Raw genomic sequence first — 18,454 nt, 5'->3', positions numbered from 1 at the left:
GAATAACATATATATTTCAGTCAAGCATTATGAACAAATTGAAATTAATATTAAAAAAATTGCAATGTGGATGCTTTTGATAGAGGAAGAAAAAGTGGGAGTTCTATCTATTAAATGCCATTTCTGTTGGCATAAATCATTGCAATAGAAAAGGCAGTGGTTTCAGACTGGTCTCCTAGCATACATGCATTACAGATTGTTGGTATCAATGACCACTAAACATCATGTACAACAAAGTCCTTTGGCAAGACATTGATCTACATTTGCCACACTCAGCCCATGTGATGTAAATGGGTACCTGGAAGGAATTAATTCCTTGAAATGCTAGAGCGTTGTAATGGCAGCCGTGCTAAAGCCAGGGTAATAGTCTCCCTCTGTGCCTTAGAATAGTTTACTAGATTGATGGGGCATAACAAATGCTGTAGTATTATTATACCAGCTCAGGGTAAACTGAAAGTTCAGACATGACGTCAGACGTGATTTACAAGGTGCAACTAAATGACAGCCATACTTCTGATATGATTCTGATATACTCCATCATCGCTTGGCATCAAATACTCAAGCATGAATTGCCCTGAACTGATGAGGTAGCCAAGATTACCATGACAACTGGTACCAATAATAATGATAATTCTTGATAAAGATTTATACATGTATATCAATACAGTCAAATTCATCATCCCTCTTTCATCAAGAGTAAAAAAAATGATGGTGAACTCTTCTAAGATGTTCTACATGTATATGTTACATCTTATAAAGGAGGTGTGGCAAAACTTGGAGGATAGCTGAATATGAAAATGCTACATCTTTGTGCAAACCAGACTGCATAAAGCAATTGCTTTCATGCCAATCTGGGCTACAGTTCCCACCGCTCCGGGATGGGAGGTCAAACGGAGGGCCAGTACACGAAGGAGCCTTTCTCATGAATTTGTACATGACTTTGTCCATGACTTTGTCCATGACTCTCTGCATTTTGAATCAAGGGTACACATGTAATGCCCTCTATGATTTGGATTCCTTCCACATAGTGACTTAGACACTCTGAAACCAATTAAAAATCCTCTGTGGAATGGAGGAACCAGTAGGGAATTTGGATCAATCTGCCCTTGTTTGGGATATTTATTTTGATCATGGACTTTATTATCATTTTATCCCGTTTTGCTTATTTTCTTAGGTTTAGTTTCTGCCTATATACAAATTGCATTGTTAGAATATAGAATGTTGAATTACAATTATATCAAGAAATGTAGGAATGAAATGTAGAAATGAAATGTAGGAATGACATGACATGAAATGAAATGGTCTGACCTTTGTCATTATAACTAGTCTGGAAAATAGGTAAGAACTTCAACCCCCTCCTATCTTACCCATCATGTTTTACTAATCCTGCTAAACTGTGTCCAATGTGTAATCTATATATTCTAAATATTTCTTATAATTTTGTTCAATTGATAGAGGAAATGTGATCCCATTAAACCCTCCTGTTTTAACTCTCTTCCAATCGTGTCCAATGTGTAATATATAAATCCCAAATAATTTTTTTTTGTACCACTGATAGAGAAAATGTCATTGCATTTGCAGGCATTAATGCTACATAAAAGTATGACTTCCTTACCTCCCGTTGACTCTAAGAACCTGCTTATCATCTACCCAGTGCCAACCTGTTGCGTGAATCATCACAGTTCAGGTGTCAGGTAGGACCCAGAAGAGTAGTTGGTGACTTCAAACACAGACTTCTTTCTGCATCATCATCACATGGATCACACCATGGAAGAGACAACCTTGGAGGAGCAGAAACATGAGGAAGAGATGGGTTTGTGCAATCCTTCTACCAGCAAAGACATGTGTGACCCCTTGGTCTCTAGATAGGATAGGGGTGAGAGAGGGAACGAGGAGGTGTGCCATACGATTGGAAGGGATGAAGGGGGAGGGGGGTCTGGTATGGGAGGAGCAGGAGAGTGTGGTTAGGGAGAGGTTATGGGAGGAATATAAGAATCATGTTCTTGTAAAGGCACTATATAAATACCAATATGTATGTATGTACAGGTGTATGTATGAATGTATGTATTCATTATAAAGAAAAGAAAAGTTATGGGAGGAATATAAGAATCATGTTCTTGTAAAGGCACTATAGAAATACCAATACGTATGTATGTACAGGTGTATGTATGAATGTATGTATTCATTATAAAGAAAAGAAAAGTTATGGGAGGAATATAAGAATCATGTTCTTGTAAAGGCACTATATAAATACCAATATGTATGTATGTACAGGTGTATGTATGAATGTATGTATTCATTATAAAGAAAAGAAAAGTTATGGGAGGAATATAAGAATCATGTTCTTGTAAAGGCACTATATAAATACCAATATGTATGTATGTACAGGTGTATGTATGAATGTATGTGTTCATTATAAAGAAAAGAAAAGGGCCCATTGGGTAGCCAATAATGGCTGCACTTGTGAATCCACATGTATTATGCAAAAGGGGAAAAAGAATTTAAAGCATGAGGCTCTCTAGAAAAAAAATTAAAGTATAGTCACTTTGCCCATATTCATTTCACCAAAAAAGTGTAAAACGATATGTTTCTAATGATTAAAGTTAAACAAATCATGGGATATAAAAATTAAGTTTCCATTACAATGTGTGAGTCAGTTAAAGTAACACAAAAAAAAGTTAAACAAAACCCAGCAGTAGACATGTCCATGCTTTATCCCATCACTGTAAGCTCCCATTTTTTTTACATTTCTTTTATTTTGATATTTTTTTGTATTTTCTGTTAATATCCCACAATGTATAATAATAATAAATCAGTGAAAGGCTATCCATGGTGTTTCCCACAGATAGGGCCAGTATTCCATCACAACGTTTATTGAAATGAGGTCTTGCACATATACTTTTTTTTTATAAAGACAACATTTCAATAAATACTCATTCAGTCATCACAAAAAGGATGTGAAATAATGATATATACATACAATATATACTGTTAAACAAATGATGGGAACAGTTAACATTGCAAGAGAAAAAAAATGTGTGAGTGTATATAATGATTAATGAAGTATAACAAGCAAAAAGTGAACTATAGGATATTGGAAAATATTTTTTTTTTAACCTAATGCACACTTTGCTAAATATGAAAAAGTTCTCTCTTCAATAAAAAAAGAGATACACTGTACATAAACGTGCACCATGTAGTATCAGAGATGCATATATATAAATATGCATGTATATGGAATACTGGCCCCTAAGAAGACACTTGACCCATGCCAAGTTATACCAAAAAAAATCATAACAGTGAATATGAAGGAGGCTAGAGCACGGTCCGGAGGCTACGGCCAAGAGGTCATAGTGTAAAAGAACTAAAAATATCTGTGGGAAACACCATGAATAAACAACATTATCAAATAGAATGAAACGTAAGCTTACATAATAATGATGAATGCTGAGATGAAGTAGTTCTATGTTGATGGTGATGTTGGTGATGGCGACTATGATGACTGGATATGTAGATGTCTGTGTAGATGGCGAAGATGTGTAGATGAAGGCGTAGTGGCGAAGAAGAAGACTGGAGATGACGAGAGGAAAGACTGGAAAAGCTCACGATTCAGACGCTGTGAAAGATAAGACATAATTGGAATCAAATTTCAATTCAATACTTTTGACATACTGTACATTTTCTGTTTATACAGTGCGTCCCAGAAAAAACGAAACCGAGAAGTATCGATGTTCTATCATAACTTAATCACAACTATAATTAATGAATGATACATATTTGGAAAGCTTAGGGTCTCCTCTCTCATGTGATGCTACTCAGATGATGCATATTTCACGCATGAGTGATTAAAAGCAATTTGAAGGAAGGAAACCAAAAAGACATTTGGCGGGCAGTATCTGAATTTCGAAGAAAAAATCACATTTCTAGAAAGTTGAGTTTCTGCCCTTTCATATGACACCTCAATCAGGAAAAATGAGCCAGGAATGACAAAGTTCTGTTTGTTTAAAGTAGTTGTTTTCATAATTTTATTAAACGAATTCGTTTTCACTGGCTGCCTGCCGTATCAATAAACGAAATTAACAAAAGACTTAACTCCGTTTCGTTGACAATCAGCCATAGACGAGAGTCTTTATGCATGGCTGATTGTCAACAAAACGGAGTTAAGTCTTTTGTCAAATCTGCTTTTTGCTACGGCAGGCAACCAGTGAAAACGAATTCGTTTGTTAAAATTATGAAAATGTAAGGGCTACTTTAAACAAACAGAACTTAGTTATTTTTCGCTAATTTTTCCTGATTGAGGTGTACAATGAAAGGGCAGAAACTCAACTTTCTAGAAATGTGAATTTTTCTTCGAAATTCAGATACCGCCCGCCAAATGTCTTTTTGGTTTCCTTCCTTCCTTCAAATTGCTTTTAATCACTCATGCGTGAAATATGCATCTTCTGAGTAGCATCAACTGAAAGAGGAGACTCTAAGCTTTCCAAATATGTATCATTCATTAATTATGGTTGTGATTAAGTTATGATAAAACATTGATACTTCTCGGTTTCGTTTTTTCTGGGACGCACTGTATAAACAGAAAAAAGTCATAGTAAAGTTATACCAGTATGTAGATTATATGATTATTTAATGTAATTTCATGAATCACAACCTTTCTATTACATGTACATGTAGTTTTTATAGAATATTATACAAGTTTTGACCCCAAAACACCCACATTCTCTCAATATCTACATTAAAGATAAAGACTAGTTATGGTCATGCGATTGCATTGTGAAAGAAACGTTGTGGAATCGATCAGAAAAGGTTGATCATCTAGCATATATGTGTACTGCAAGGTTCTGGAATCATCAAACTGATAAGAAATTTGGCCCAGTCTTCGTAAAGTTACAAGCACTGTACACAGAAAGATGTATATGGGACTACGCACACGTGCACGACACATGCGTTTATCTCTCACAGTCCAATAGATAAACTAATTTACCAAATATATCAATTAGTAGGCGGTTTCCCGGTAATTTTTTTATTATCATGTATTATTCAAAACATATTCTTTCACATGATTGGTAATAAAGAGCTTCCATTTCATTTTTTGAAATTGGGGCATTTCCAATACTGGTCTTTATCTTTAACAGAATCCCTGACCCTGTCTAAAAGCTGCATTACAATGATTTCAAGTTAACAGTTGTTAATCAAGCCTTGTAAAATCAAGAATATTGGGCTATTTTAAGAGAAATTGTTCCACATTGGAAATTGGAATTAAAAGAATGAGAGAGCTCGTAAATCTTTTTTCACTTCTACCCCAATTCAGTCTTCTCTCATGTTCCTGAAGCTATCAATAAATTAAATTCAATCATCTTCAGACTATTATCCCTTTTACAATAAAATGACAAGCTGATTGTTTTAGTTTAAGCATGATGGAGAGATTTACTCACGTGACCACCGGATCATATGGCAGCCTGTTGTATGAGATCTGTATAAATAAAAAGAGATATAAGTAACATGTGATATTTGAATCTATATCAAACATATTTATGAAAAGTTAGTGTGCAATCAGTAGCATATGTAGCTAAGGCATCTGGGCATGAACCCCAAAATTGTATGTTGCCCCAGGTGCCCCCCCCCCCCATTTGAAATTTTGAAATTTTGTAAGATCGCAATATAACATAATTATCATAATGCGAAGGAAAACTTCAATTCAATTTGATAAATTTTAATTGACAAAAAAACACATTTAATTAAGACATTAAACAGAAAGTAAATATAAAATGGACCGATCATATACAAAGTAGCTAGCATTTGATTAGATAACAAATAAAGTTTCAAGGTGTTTATTGTAATTATTTTTCCACTGTTCTCCGAGTCAATGATGTTGTGTACCATACCATAACAAAAATCAAAGAGCATTGTACCGCTAGAAATCATGCACATGCAAGGAAGGACGGTATTAAATAAAACCAACATTTTTCATAAAATTTTGCAAAATGTAAATGTAAATATTTATAATTTTCTAAATAAATATTTATCAGTTGTTCCTCAAAATTGTCAATTTCACTTGTCACTTTATAAATTCTCATTTTATTTCTACTCATCAAAAATATCAGGGTGGATTTTCCCATTTTATTTCCGTAAGCTTCAATTAGTTTCTGATATTGATGATTGTTCCAAAGAGACTATGTCAGGCTCCACTGACTGCCTCTACACAGAGACTGAAGTCTTGATTGTACTGGTTAGTGAGGGGAGGTTACGCAATGCAGTTTCTGTGTGATTGCCGATATCATTGTGCGCAGTAGCTTCAAGAGAATTACATAATGTACTTGTAGGTTACGTGAAATTAAGTCCTTATATTTTGATGTTTTACAAATATTTTGGATGTAATTTTATAGAACAGTATTTGAAAATAAGATCTACTTTCTTTCCAATCATTATTTTTTTTCTAAATCAAGCTACATTTAAGTCTAGAAAAACATAAAGCAAACTTGTCACCGGATTCTGGCAAAAAGTGCGGCAAGGTTACCCTTTATGTATGGGGATCAGTTTTATTACACACTTCCGGATCGATCCCCATACCAGACAATCATTTCTGTCCACTTATATTTAGACTATAAATTTTTGTCTCTTTTTGTTCGTTAGCCTCTAATTTGAGTAAGGTCGGCTCCTCTCTTTAATTTTCGGTCTACTTTACATTGATCGAGTTCAGAATTTTCAGATCAAAACAAAATCAACACAGCTATTAATCACACATAGGTGCATTACTATCCTGGCTGTGTAGTAAAAGCTGTGCTTTTGATTCTCAACATTTTAAACACCAGTGTACAAAACTCAACTGATTTCACTCAAAATTGGTACTTTAGTGACAATTGATGACATGACTGTGTAGAGTCTATGCAATAATGTGTGGTGTGTATATTTGTGTATAGGTATAATAATACCCGCCTCACAGCAAGCATGCAGTGCTAGAGGTCAATACACATTAGCATCGACTCTCTTAGACTGAAGTACGGCCTATGCCGTACTAGTGGAACAAATGGTTCGGTTCGGCAGGACCGCGATGAATGAGATATGCAACAAGATTTTCACTCTTTACATCCTCATAAATGCACTTTTGCTGCAATATTACAATAGGCTAATAAAACTATAAAAAATAACAAACAAATATGGCTTTGACTTACGATAGCTTGCTCATTTATATCCTAAATTAAAGGTAATACAAAGTTTTGGTATGGGGTCATGAATTTGGTTCAAATGAACATATTAGAAGCATATGCAATCCTACAATATACAGTGATCATTGTCGCGGTCGAAATCAAGTCTAAAATAATAAAATTGTAAATAATAAACTCTTTATGTTGTATACTGTAGCTCCCTCTCAAGGTCAAGATATTAATAAAACTATAAAACGATGTTTCTTGACCAAAATCGACCGATTAGCTATTCCCATTTGAAAATTATATATCACAACTACATATTCTGAGATTTTCATAGTCGCAGCTACCATTGTACGGCCGTAGGCGCTATTTGAAATTTATCACAATTTACCGGGAGCATCAGTAAATTTTTATATTTGATTTTTCTCGAAGGCAGAAGTGTTTTAGGGGCTAAATTTTCTAGTGCTTATAATACATCCACATAGGCATCCAGATACATCAAAATTGTAAAGAATCACTATCCACCCAATTTTTAAAAATTCCCAAAACTTTGTATTACCTTTAATGATTAATCCGAGAAAGTCTCATAGTCGACATGATTCGTTGTCATCCATCTTTAACGGTTTTAATTAATGAATATTATTTTTTTCTTTTCGAACGTCCAATAGCTACGTACTAGTCAAACTAGTGATATATGAATATTCATAAACCCAATACGAAACGAGTGCTCTGATTGGCCATTCGCTTTGTTTTGGTAGGTACGACCCGGAAATATATCGGCCGGGTGATGTCATAGATTACTAATTTGAATGGATGAACGGTACGTTTCACGGTTCGGAGAAAAAAATTGGAAAAATCATATAAGTATTTCCAAAAATTTCGCATTTGTATGATAGGTCAATTATTATTACTTAGTGTAAATAGGAGTACAATACATAGATCTATAGACCCTGGCTAGACCTACTTAATTTATATCTGATTTATAAATCAGAAAATCTAAATCTAAATAGTGAAAATCATATCACCATAATTAGGTGGCAGCTGGATTGGCCAGATTACCCCCACGGTACGAGATCTCTGGGTTACCGTCTGTATATGGGGAATGTCAACAAATGTCAGTTTTATTAAAGAAATGACCCATATCAGACGGTTATTTCTGTCTACGACTCTCTACGCTTTGCTGGAGTGGCTTGCTCCTAATCATGAACAGTCAACATCTTTTTTAATTATCATTAATAGCCGAGGATGTAGTCATTTAAGTATAGTCTCTGCTTTCCAGTTTCATACGCCCAAAATAGATCTAGACCTATAAAAAGGCTATAGGGGGCCTACATAAATTATCATGAGCTAAAAAGTAATACTTACTAGGGAACAGGCCTAGCCTAACAAAAAGTTGAACGTATGGACTATGGGGCTTATCTAAACTTAACTTAAAGAGAGTATCGTCATTGCACGAAGATCATTTCATTCGCTCTGTGATATTTAGACCAATCGAGACAATCACTGTTAACATTATCATTTTAATACATACTATTACAACAAAATTCATAGTAAATTACAATAGACATCATCATAATCTCAGCTTCCAAGCACTAGTATTCAATAACTCACCGCAAGCACAGCAGACACAGTTTGCTGGGCCTGCAATTATGCGCATGCTCATATCCCAAAACAAAATAGAGCTTGTAATAGGCCATTTTCGTAATGTAACCAAATTTAATGCATAAGTCTTTGTAAAGTGCCTCAATACAAATTATTTTATTCACCTGATAAGAATAATAATATTTCGATACAAATAATCCGAACTGCATACATTAGTTGTTGCCAGGTTGGACAAACATTATGGTATGAAATAATTTGTATTGAGGCACTTCACAAAGACGTATGCATTAAATTTGGTTACATTACGAAACTGGCCTATTGACTTTTGACACCCTCTGACAATGTAAAAGGTTACGTAATAATTCAAGATTTTTTTTTCAAATTGGAATAAATCAAAGAAGATGGACACATGCATGATCATTTCCAAGTGTTGGTGCACTCCGCATTCAGTGCGCTACTTTTGTTGTTATTGAATAATATTAAAAATACCCAGTGCATATTTTCTAGTTTGGTGTCTTCTGTATTAAATAATGCCATTATATTAAAAGTGTCTTATAAACGGCCTCCCGGCTAGCTGTTGGGAGAATTTTCGGCAAGGGGGTGGGATCGGACTACATATTTTCCAATCAACATTGCCGTTAAATACACTTCGAGCAAATTAAGCAAACACGAATAGTAGTTATATATATATAGGCCTAATTTTGTTATTATGAATTGAAAAATTTGGGGTCGTTTGCAGTTGGTTACATCTATTTACATAAAAGGTTGTTGATAAACAAGATAAACGGTGAAGAAGAAACAAAAATTGGTCATAAATCCCCGAGTTAACATCCAGGTTATTTGAAGAAAACTGATTTGCGTTCATCCCGCACTCCCCCCCCCCCCCAAAAAAAAAAACCCACCATAAACACAACTGTAATGAAATCGACATGTCCACCATTTAGATTAATGATTATACTTACAATGTTGCATGCAGTAATCATGCAATGCGTAGCCGAAAACGAATATGCCATTGCGTTTGCATTGAGCGGCTTTCAGCGTCAATGCAGTACAGCGACGAGGTCGGCGATCGATGAAAGCTTCCATTCTGTTTAGAGAATAAATCAAACATTATAATTCGTATGTCATCATCATTTATCAAGTCGCTCTGAGAGAAAACATAATTAGCAAGAGATCAATGTAGGCCTTTATATACTCAGTGACATAATTATATTGTAAACATATCAAAATGAACAACAAAACGTTTTTTCTTTAAAAGTTGAGCTGAATATATATAACGAATAATTTAGTAATTGACTAAAATAAATAATCTATCTAATTAATTTTTACTTATACACGGTACACTGCAAATTTGTTATGTAACGACTTTACACAACATTGGGTGGTAACCCAGGGGTTGTCTTAAGTTGTGTATACAAAAATACACAACTTTACACTGCAAATTCGTTATGTAAAGTAGTGTATTTTTTTTTTACACAACTTAACACTGAACCACGCAATAAAGTGGTTACACAACGAATTTGTAGTGTGGTCTTCCATGATGCCTCGTTTGGTAACAGCAAAATGCAATGACAATCATGAATATAAATCCATAATATCATAACAAAATAAAACACAGAATAAATCATAATGCATGAATACAATTTGTTGGTATCCTTGTAATAAATGTGGACTTTTTAAACAAAAAATACTGTTGCATATATTTGTAATATCGTATTACATGTATATATGGTAATCTGTTCTTAAATCAAGTGAAATATAATCTTAACTTTTTATACATTTTTTGAATAGCCTCATAAAGTTGTTTCTGAAGCTCATAATTTTTTATAAGCAAAGTAAAAAGACAATCTTGGCTCAACATATAGACTCACATGCACTTGAGATACCAAAAGTTCTATAATATAAAACTTTGGGTATCTCAAGTGTGGATATGCAAATATTACAAGATTGAATTCCTTGTTAGGTAATAAATTTCCGTTGATTTGAATTAAAATAGCATTTGAATATACAAGCTAAATACTAATGAACATATCAATATATTTTAAACTGATAACAAATGATGTCATTGATTTAATTTGAAAAACTTCATGTTATCCTACATTATGATAACTATGAAGCAAATTCCATCAGGATGAATATGAAAACTGCATGTGCAGTTGGATTGTAAACGCATCACGAAACAATGGTGTGATCAGGCGCGTACGCAGGATTTTTTCAAGGGGGGGGGGTTTAACATTTATAAATCGGGCCGAAAATTTCGCAACGACTCAGCCAGCCGCTGAATAAGCGGGGGGGGGGGGGGGGGGTAAGAGGACATTTTTTTTTTTGGTCCCCAAAAAATCGCAACGACTCAGCCGACCGCTGCATAAGCGGGGGGGGGGGGGGGGGGGTGGGGGGGGACGGGGGGGGATGGGGGGTAAGAGGACACTTTTTTTTTTTTGGCCTCGAAATTTGAAAATTTGACATTTGGCTCCGTTGGGGGGGGGGAGGGGGTAAGGTCACCTTTTTAGGTCAGCCATGGGAATAAAAAAAAATTTATAATTAAAAAAAAAATCAAAGGGGGGGTTTAGGGGGGTGATGGGGGGGGGGGGGGTTTACACACATAAAAATACCAAAGGGGGGGTTAACCCCCCCCCCCCTGTGTACGCGCCTGGGTGTGATTAACACAAGATAAATGCTTTGAAATATAATGAGAAATAAAAGTAAGAGTTCAAGGAATAGAATCCTCTCGGCATTCTTCTGTGTGCCCATGTCTTGAGCCATAATGCATGCATGGTCGTACAGAGAATTTTTTTATGTTGGGGACCGGGGTAAAATTCAATGAATTATTGAAAATTGATTGCATTTTTCTTTGGGTTTTTTTATTTGTGGGAACTGCCCCCTACCCTAGCCCCCGCTGCGTACAGTCGTGGTTCAGTGGCAAAGCAATGGCATCGTAACTGTGAGGCCCCAGGATCAAATCCGTGTCGATGTGCCATATTAGTGCCCTTTTGTGGGGCATTAATCCTCATTACTGTCATTTATGACTTAAGGGCGTAGGTCCCCTAGTTGATAAGCATAGTAGCATACACATGCTTTAGCATTCACGCAAAATAAACACTGGCAAATTATTAGTCAATAAAATCTGAGAATGTGTACTATTATCTAGATTTATTAGGAATGAATCATTGTCAAAATAATTCCATAAATTGAGGTAAAAAAAAAATATTCCAACTAGATGAGCGACAGTGTAGTATTCCCATTACAAAACAAATGTAGAGCTGCACTCCTATCATCGGTTTTCTTCCTTTAAAAATATGATACCTGATCTGCTCAAGAAAGTCAGCAGAGTCTCACATTTTGGCGGGACCTTCAACAGAACGGGATAATTGTTTTCATGTTTAAAGGGCATTTCAATGCTTGCAAAATCTATAATTATGCGTGTTTAGTAAAAACAATAAGAAAATCAGTGTTCTGATTAAAACAAAAGGATGGGACAAACAATAAGAAGATGTCTCTCGAAAACGCTTTTGAGAACAATTGGGGGTATAATTATGTCCACCTTTCCCAACCTAATGATGCTCTTGGTCTATTCAAATGTTTATAAACATTTCCAATCCTTTGATTAAAACTTTCACTACTGTACTTTAAAAAAAGATAGATAAAAAATGTTCTAAAACTTACGCGGCATCGTCGGCGAAGTTTCTCCGATGTTGGTGGCATATTCTTGTTGGGTGCCTTGTCTTCCTTTTACATCTGTGCCCCTTCTGCGTGTTGCACAAACATCGCAATGCCGCTGGCATTACTCGTGGCATGATGATCTGGAGAAGGGGATGAAGAAACATTAACAACACATTATTAATACATAAATAAAGTATAGACCTCAAATAAGGTTGATGATTATGTTCGATGTGGTCTCTCATTCTATTATTCTAAAGAAACTAATTTGTTCATGTTGGTTTTGATGATTCAAGTTTACGCTTTTTTCATGTGTATCTAACTCCGTCTGAGAATATCATATTTTTTCAGTCAACGGTAATAGTTTGTTAGATTACAGTCACTTGCAGGAGAAGTACAATGGGTCCCTTGCTATTTACTATTTATCATTTTGTATAAATGATATCTCAAATGCTATACAGTTTAGTATCATTCCACTGTAATACTGATTTTAATACAATTGAGTATGTTTACGTCTCTATGGAGATTTAAAATGGATTTCTAAGCGGATGACGCGCAATGAATTCTTGTCGAATCCTAAGAATTGTGAATTAATTTTCGCTGCAAGGCTTTATAATATAAAGCCTTCACTTTTCCAACCTCATCTTGATTACGGCTCTGTTGTGTGGTTAATGCATGAACAAATTTAGTTCATGTGATGTGTGTTCCACAAAATCGAGCACTTTGCAATTTATTACGAGTTGAACGTAGGTATATTACTGTTTTATTTATTTTTTATGTTGCATGGATGCCTCCCATTACTAATTTGTTCTAAATTTTCTACTATAAGACAAGTAAATATTCTCTTCGCAATTATGACTGTAAACATTTATCTTGAATAAAAAATAATGTGACCTTTTTAAGTATAAGAGTAGTTTTAGACATTTCAATCCATTACATTGTGATATTAACCGATGAATAGACAACCTTGTTCATGTCTTTGTTAACTTAATCAGCTCTATCTATTTTTTGTTCACTGGGGGGGGGGGGGGGGCTGGGTTCAAATGGTAAGTCTCATAGTTTTCTCGATAATTTTCATTTGTTTTGTCAATTATGTCATTAGTTGTTTGTTTAATAATGCACATGGGCTCCCTGAAAAGTGGTCTATTTTGCCGGGCTGATTGTGAGCCTGATTTTACAGTGTTTATATACATACATGACAAAATAATAGTTAACCGATTCTTTAAAGATATTACTCCTTGCTTCGACTGTGGGAGAATACAATGTTACTCACGAACTATAATTTTTGTTATTTTCAACTGATTTCACAGATTTTCAAATTCATAGCCTCACTCAGAATTTAAAAGGAATACTGGAATACAACAAAACAGTTGTCAGAGGGCCTTAGGTAGCATGTTTACATCCAACATTCAAGGGTTCTGAAAAGTATTCCCATTCTGAATCGTACGTAAACATTGTCTAAAAAGAAATACTATACAAATTGAAGATACATACCGAAGTAATGTGTACGAAAAAAGTCTGATATAGCGATGGCTGAAACAAATGAAAGAGAGAGTAATAAATGATCAAATAAAAAATTCATTCATAGGCCTATCACTTACATTATAGACGCTCTATAGTGCAAATGATGAAACCACATAAACGCGCTAACTCAAAAATACAAAATGATTAAGGATAGGGCATAACAAAGGGAAGATTACAGTTGATTGTAGTCCTAATTGAACAGATAGGTTTTAATATTCTTTGAGAATGCTTCTACGTATTACGGCAGAACCATTTATTTGACAATATTCCTGTTAGTTCACTAACCAGGTTTTCAAAAAAAACTTCGGTATCGGATAGTCAATGTATTATAGCACAATGATGGAAAAGCTGATGGGGTCGATAAATAGAATTCCTTTCCTTCTAAATTTTATCCTACTAGGGTATCTCCTAAACGGTTTGCTTTAGAAACCATATATACATGTTGTTTAGAATTTAATTGTATATATATCCTTAACGAATCATTACAGTTGTTTTTTCCTTAATTAACCTTGAAACTTGAAACAAATTAAGAGAACTTTCATAAAAAAAGAAAAGAAAAGGAACATTATCGTGGTTATATTCAAAGGGAAAACAAATTTGAATATACAAATAAATAACTATATTCTTTCATAACTTTCAAAACAACTTAAGAAAATGAAAACTTGATTTGTCCATAAATACACCATGATTGGCTAAAAAAATAAAAGTTACAATATTGTTTTTTACAATATTATTGATATCATGCCCCTCATCTTTGTAGAACTAAAATATCCATGAAAATTGGTTCAAGTAGTCTTTATTGAGCAATTGGGAAGTAAAAGTTCACTATCTAAAAATCAGGTTATCCATTATGAGTATTTGTATACATCGAAATTATAAAAAGTACAAAAGCAAGTCTGTAATATAATATGATAGACCATTACAATCATAGCATTATTTTACAACTTCTATTCCACTTTGGACCGATATCCACGTATTTGACGATTTAACTGCACATGACCGGTTTACGTTACTATTACGTTTTAGTTGTGAAGAAGAATAGTCTAGGTGTGGTCAACAGGCGCGTACGCAGGGGGGGGGGGTGGGGGTTGTAATATGTTTACTGTAAAGAAAACGAAAATCTTCATCCTATTTATCAGTCAAGTTATAATAATTACATATATTCACTATTTTTTGCATGGAGATCCTTGTTTCTTATGGATAATAATAATTGAAGTCATATACATATATTTACACGAATTAAATTAACATAATATGTCGGTGATTTGTTTGAATAAATAATGAGACCAAATAATGTATCTAGTTCTCTGTTTCCAAGTTACTTCCATGAAAGAGATATGCATTCAATTACAAAAGGACCTCGTATAAAATTAAATGTTTACATTGTCCGCTGAATCAATCGTAATTATCACAATGAAAGAAACAAGAGCATGATAAAGCTTTTAGTCGTCTTGCTTCTATCAGAGCTTTAAAAATAATCAATAAGGAGTTACACATTCACATTCCGAAGATTACGTGACAAATCATTACGTATCGTTGCATGCACACGGACATCTCCAATCACGCATAATCATTCATTGAGAGACAGATAACAACTTGATCATTATTAGGTGGTCTGTCGATGACAGATCACCTATTGATTTCGTTAGAATTTTCTTTCTTTATTCTTTATTCTTTATTAGGTGGTCTGTCGATGACAGATCACCTATTGATTTCGTTAGAATTTTCTTTCTTTATTCTTTATTCTTTATTAGGTGGTCTGTCGATGACAGATCACCTATTGATTTCGTTAGAATTTTCTTTCTTTATTCTTTATTCTTTATTAGGTGGTCTGTCGATGACAGATCACCTATTGATTTCGTTAGAATTTTCTTTCTTTATTCTTTATTCTTTATTTATTTTTATTTCTTCCGTACACTTTTTTTGTGTATACGTTTACTCGAAATCGACTTGGTCAAATTCCTTCAAATTTCTGATAGTCATTAGGCCCTATAATATCAAGTTCCCGAAACCTTTTTCAAGTTCATGGGGTCATCGTGACGTCATCCAGGCGCCATTTTGTAAAAATCAAGTCATTATCATATCTCGATAACGAGTCTTCAAAAATAAACCATATTTGGTATACATCAACTTCAGGTCAAAGTTCAACTAAAAATGTCAACAAAATTTGCGCGCGCACCTCGACGCGCACGTACGCGCGCATTAAAATTTTAAAATGCTCAAATTCGTTCCAAATTTTTTTTGCACACGTTTCAGGCAATTGTAAGCATTTTCAAGATTTTGCGCGAGAGCACTTTTTTGCGCGCGTTTCCGCGCGTAAGTGCGCGTACTGACATTTTACAACATGGAAACGCCAAATTTTCTCTATCATATCAACCACATTTTTCCAAGCATTTTGATACCTTGTTCACCTTTTTCTGACCAGTGATAACGCAATGAGCGTCCGTCAAAGTTTACAGCACACGCGGATCTGCATTATCCCTATCCACATTACATGTGCAAAAACAAGCCTATACAAAATTCATTTTAACTCTTCAGAATGGATAGATACCCCCAATTTTTTTCATATTTAGATAGATCATGAGTCGGAGATATGATTTCATGTCTCATTTGACCCTCAATTAACTCATGACGTCATCATAATGGCCTCCGAACTTAAAATTTCAATTTGCATATTATGACGTTAGCAGATTTTTGGAAAATTGATTGTATCTCTGTAAATGTTGATCAATTTTCTTTCAAATTTTGATATGTTTTAGCTGAGAATATTTTCTACGAATGTATTTCACACGATATTTCATTTGAACAATGGCATCATGGCGTATTTTTGCGATTAAAGGAGGCATGTCAATTTTTCACATTTTGCGTGTATTCTCTATGGGACATGACTTTTTCTCAAAACTGGTTTCTACATTCTTGTCTTTCGCGAGCAATATCTCCGTCGTTTTATCTTCGTTTACGCTGAGCTTTGAGTATGTTATAGCTGAGTCAATATGCTATCGTAAGTGTGCCCTTTAATTTTCGATCAGATGCCGGGATCATGCTCATATTTCACTTACAAAGTGGGATTTGATAATTCCATTTTCCGTTTACGTGTAATCTCTATGGGAAATATTTTGGTACATCGGTAACGCACTTGACTTCCGACCTCGAAGTCCCTGGTTCGAGTCCGGGCGTCTCCAACAATTTTTTTCTTCACTTTTTTTTTCTTTTTGACCTTTCACTGTACCTTTTCCTTTGCTTATTAAAACACGTAGAATCACAAATAATGTTATAAACAACCATGTTTACTTTATTATTCCCCTATTATCACTTGATCCATTACTTTTTGAGTGTAGTCCCTATGGGAGATGACTTTTTCTCAAATCTGGATTCTACATTCCTGTCTTTTGCGAGCAATATCGCCGTTATTTCCGTTTGGTTTTTGTTGATTTTGGAGTATGTTGTAGCTGAGACTATATGCTATCTAAATGTTCCCTCATTTTTTTCAATCAGATGTCATCATGGTCTGTTGATGATCATCATCAACATCATCATGATGATCATCATCATCATCAACATCGTCATCACCATTACTATCAGGATCATCATCATCATGATCATCATGATGATCATCATTGTTTACATGTCTATATAACTTCTCCCTTTCTCAATATAGTAAGTATTATAATCTATCATAAGACTTGAAGACAGACCACCTTAATCGTCCTCGTGACGATTTAAATTCTAGTTAGGTGGTCTGTCGATGACAGATCACCTATTGATTTCGTTAGAATTTTCTTTCTTTATTAGGTGGTCTGTCAACGACAGATCACCTATTGATTTCGCTAGAATTTTCTTTCTTTCTTTCTTTCTTTATTTTTATTTCTTCCGTACACTTTTTTGTGCACACGTTTACTCGAAATCGACAAGGTCAATTTCCTTCAAATTTCTGTCAGTCATCAAGCTCTATGATATCAAGTTCCTAAAACCTTTTTCAAGTTCATGGGGTCATCGTGACGTCATCCAGGCGCCATTTTGTAAAAATCAGGTCATTATCATATCTCGATAACGAGTATTAAAAAATAAACCATATTCGGTATACATCAATTTCAGGTCAAAGGTCAACTAAAAATGTCAACAAATTCCGCGCGCGCACCTCGACGCGCACGTACGCGCGCATTAAAATTTTAAAATGCTCAAATTCGTTCCAAATTAATTTTGCATACGTTTCAGGCCATTTTAAGCATTTTGCAAAAAAACGCGCACACGCACATGCGCGCGCGTTTTCGCGCGTACTTGCATTTTGCAACGTAGAATCGCAAAATTTTCTCTCTCATCTTATTTGGCACATTTTTTCAAGCATTTTGATACCTTGTTTACCTTTTTCTGACCATTAATAACGGAATGAGCGTCCGTTAAGATACGCATCCGTGCGTGCGAGCTCTTGTAATACATAACATACATGTGCAAAAACATGCCTATACAAAATTCATTGTAACTCTTCAGGATGGATAGATACCCCCCAATTTCTTTCATATTTA

At 34.7% G+C, this 18,454-nt stretch overlaps 1 long non-coding RNA gene across 2 annotated transcripts; it reads right to left on the bottom strand.

Annotated features, from left to right (window-relative positions):
* Positions 1-415: 415 nt before the first annotated feature.
* Positions 416-13,353, bottom strand: LOC115926611. 2 transcript variants are annotated; one of them, XR_004065163.1, is made up of 5 exons: positions 12,414-13,353; positions 9,713-9,837; positions 5,436-5,473; positions 3,432-3,616; positions 416-1,781 (listed from the first exon to the last, which is right to left on the bottom strand). It is a non-coding gene; the product is annotated as an uncharacterized LOC115926611 (long non-coding RNA). The 2 variants fall into 2 exon arrangements; XR_004065164.1 differs by lacking the exons at positions 9,713-9,837; positions 12,414-13,353 and adding an exon at positions 8,760-8,809.
* Between the last annotated feature and the right edge of the window lie 5,101 nt (positions 13,354-18,454).

This window comes from Strongylocentrotus purpuratus, unplaced genomic scaffold, assembly GCF_000002235.5.
Source record: "Strongylocentrotus purpuratus isolate Spur 01 unplaced genomic scaffold, Spur_5.0 spur5_scaffold_2, whole genome shotgun sequence".
In the NCBI taxonomy this organism is placed as follows: Eukaryota; Metazoa; Echinodermata; class Echinoidea; order Camarodonta; family Strongylocentrotidae; genus Strongylocentrotus; species Strongylocentrotus purpuratus.
This window is presented reverse-complemented; position numbering and strand designations above follow the sequence as displayed.